The following is a 3,592-nucleotide window of genomic DNA, read 5'->3' on the forward strand; positions in this document are numbered from 1 at the left end:
TGAGTCCGTTTTTGATTTTTCTTCTTTTGATTTTCAATATTTTGTAGTTAAGAGGACCTTAGGCAAGCTTCACTTGGGCCTAACACATTTGCCTTTAATCCCATGGTCAAAGACATAATGTTGTGTTTAGGATGGTGAAAATTGTGGCCTTGAGACTCTTGTGTTGACCAAACAATCATCATATGGTCGTGTGTGGCCATTGTGCGCTTGAATTGGAGCTAAGGTCATTGTGGGCTCTCAACTCGATGTCTTTAGCAATCCCTGAGTGTGTGTGGTGAGAATTTGAATTGTGAGTCTAAGCTCCAAGCCGATGGTCTAGAACTTGCCCTGAATGTTCGTTGAGGCGAAATCATAGGTGAAACTTGACTTGGGAAGTGAATATAGGCCCTCCTTGGTCCGAGCTTCCAAATTTGAACAATTTCCATGACCTACCAATGAAATGATCCCTAGTTCAACCCTTTTGTGCCTTAAAACTTCTTCTTTCATGAACCAAAGCTACAAGCCTATACCCGTTCTCAATGAGACCCTCTCTTGGCACCCAAATCTTCCCTTGAGCAATGGCAAATACCTAAGTTTGGGGGGTTGAGACAAGAAAGGCTTCAATGCGGTAAAGAGGCACAAAAGCAAAAGAAAAGGGAGGCAATGAAAAAGAGAAAAAGACAAAAAGAAATACAAAAGTGAATAAGAACCGAAAAAGGGGATTCAAAGAAAACAAAGTGAAAAAGGTTGTGTAAAAGTAGAAAAAGGAGAAAGGTTTGAATTGCAAAAGAAAGAGTGACAATGTGTCTCTCTAACCCCTTGAAAGAATTGAAAGAAGTGAAATACTCAAATGAGTCAAAAAAGTATGCCATAATGAATCAAAAGAAGTGCTAAAGGGAAGATCGAACCTAAATGAACAAAAACATGTCCTACCTTCACCCAAAAGCCTTCACAATGACACCTCAAAAGCCCTATATGATCTTGAGTTGAGGGAAGCCTACATTAGTGGATACATACATAAGGGGCAAGCATATGGTACCTAAAGCTGGACTTATGACCTTCTTTGTAAGAGAAATGAGTAAAAAATCCATCAACCTCGGGTTGTGTGTCATTACTCTAAAAAGTGAGGTTCGCTTAGGGAGAGTTGAGGATGTGTGAGTTTGGGTTCCACAAAGACCAAGGTATTTGAGAAAAGCGCCTTGATGAAATGAGTCAACCCTTGATGCTCTCGTGTCACATTCGATCCATAGTTCTTAAAAGACTAAAAATGTGTTAATGATGCATTCGTATTGAGGGCAATTGTTAGTCCCAATTGATGCGTGATGAGGCTTCCTTAGGATAAGCTGGAATTACTTGGATGTTTCCTTTTTAGGGGTGGGTCTTCTTTTATTTGCTTGAGGACAAACAAAGGTTTAAGTTTTGGGGAGTTGATAACTGTGATTTTAACACGTTTTATGCCCATACTTGCCTATGCTTTATGTATGAATTGTCATAAAATAGACCCAGAATGCTTACAAAGTGCGCTTGATTGCAGGTTTGAGCAACAAGATGACAAAAGTCAAAAATCGGCTCGAAACGGAGTAAAACCTGCTCAAGTGTTAAAAATCATTGAAGTAGGGACAAGAGGACCTAGCACGGACCGCACTGATTTGCTGCGCGGTCGCGCTAGGAGATTCAGAGATCATCCATTTCAGGGGTTTCCATGCGCGGTCAGTGCTCCTTTCTACGCGGTCAGCACTGGTGTCCACGCGGTCGCGCTTCATTGTTGTGCGGTCCGCGCCCATTAGCCTGCGCGGTTGCGCTATCTCTTTGTGCGATCTGCGCCCCCAGCTTCAGAAGTGAATGATCGAAGGCCAAGACCCCAACGCGGCCGCGCTGCATTTCTGCGCGGTCCGCGCCAGCCCCGCAGGGGTATTTTTGTCCAGTTTTTCTAGCCTAGTATAAATAGAATATTTTATTATTTCTAGGTCAAGTTTTAGATATCAGATAGCAGCAGCACTCGTGAGACTCAAGTTTTAGCCTATTTTGGGCATTTTCATCTTGTTTTATCGTGGATTCTTGTAGATTAACATTCTATTTAATTAATATGTTGACTTTATCTACTACTTCTTCAATTTCTGTTGCTATTACGGCTAGCTAAACCCATTAGCTAGGGTTGTGGCTCAACCCTAGTGTGGGTAATTAATGGGTGTGATTGTTTAATGCTTGAATGATGTTGGGTGTTTGATATTTGGGTTAATTTTATGTTTTAACTAGGATTTGGTGGTTGCAAACACTAAGTCTAGCTTAGTGGGTCTTGACTCTTCTTGAGAAAGAGTGTCTATGACTCCAAAATTAACCCAACAAGGAATTGGGATGGATTCTCATAGTCCCAATTAACGGGTAAAACCTCGAGAGAGTAATTACCCAACTTGAACCCTAAGTTGCTTGGGCTTAATTAGCCTACCCAATTGGTCTCGAGAGAGTCAATTGGGCAAAATCACTCTTTCTACCGAGAGGTGTGAGAGTGAGTGCAATCGTGCAACGGTTATAGCATAAGCCCCATAATCATCATTCTTGTATTAGGAATCTCTACCCGTTAGTTGACCACCTAGGTTAATGCCACGACCCTAGTGCCTTTCTCTATCTTGCATACAACCTAGAATTAATATCTTAGCATAATTTAGTTATAATTAGTAGTTGTTAAATTGTAGTTGATAATCATAAAAACCCAAAAATGATAGAAGATCAATTAGAAGCAAACACGCATTTCTAGGCTAAGCAAATATCCAACTCCCTTTCTAGCTCCCTGTGGAAATTGACCCCGATACCACTATTGGGTAAAAGTATTAGCGTCCACTCTTCCTAAGGTTGAGTCCGCTGCGCGATATCACTTTTTGGCGCCGTTGCCGGGGAGCTTACGGTGTTGACTATTTGTGTAGCTAGTTTTGTGTTTTGCTTCTCTTTCCTTCTTTTTACTAACTTTATTTGTGTTGATCCATCAGGTACACATGGCTCTAAACGGAAATGACCCTCTTGGCAATGCCTTGGCGGGGGAGGAGGTTGAAGATGTTGAGAAAGATGAGCTTCTGGTACCTCAAGTACCACGGAGAGGTCGAAATGCCAATGCTAATGTACATGACAACAATCCTATTCCAGACCCTCCTCTGCCACCGCCAAGAGCGGTCCCAAGAGTTCTTCCTAATCAAGGGTACGCGAGTGCCATCGTTCCTCCACGAATCCGGGCGGGGAACTTTCAAATCACAAATGTCATGTTGACCTTGCTCGAGCAAAGGGGATATTTTACGGGCGCCTCCGACCAAAATGCATACAAGCACTTGAAGGGGTTCGTAGATACTTGCTGGGGCAGCAAACAACAAACGTGTCAGAGGATGCGTTGAGATTGAGGCTTTTACCCGTTTTCTCTTCGGAGCAAAGCGTTGGACTGGTTAGAAAGGTTACCAAATCATTCTATTACCATATGGGATGAATTGGCGGTACAAATTTATTGCCAAGTTCTTTTACTCCAAGTCATATGGCGGCTCTTCGGGACGAGATTCTGGCCTTTAAAGCAAATGCCAACGGAGCCATTGCATGAGATCTGGGAGCGATATAGAACAATGGTGAAGGAATG

This window comes from Nicotiana attenuata, chromosome 12 (genome assembly GCF_001879085.1).
Source record: "Nicotiana attenuata strain UT chromosome 12, NIATTr2, whole genome shotgun sequence".
Classification (NCBI taxonomy): domain Eukaryota; kingdom Viridiplantae; phylum Streptophyta; class Magnoliopsida; order Solanales; family Solanaceae; genus Nicotiana; species Nicotiana attenuata.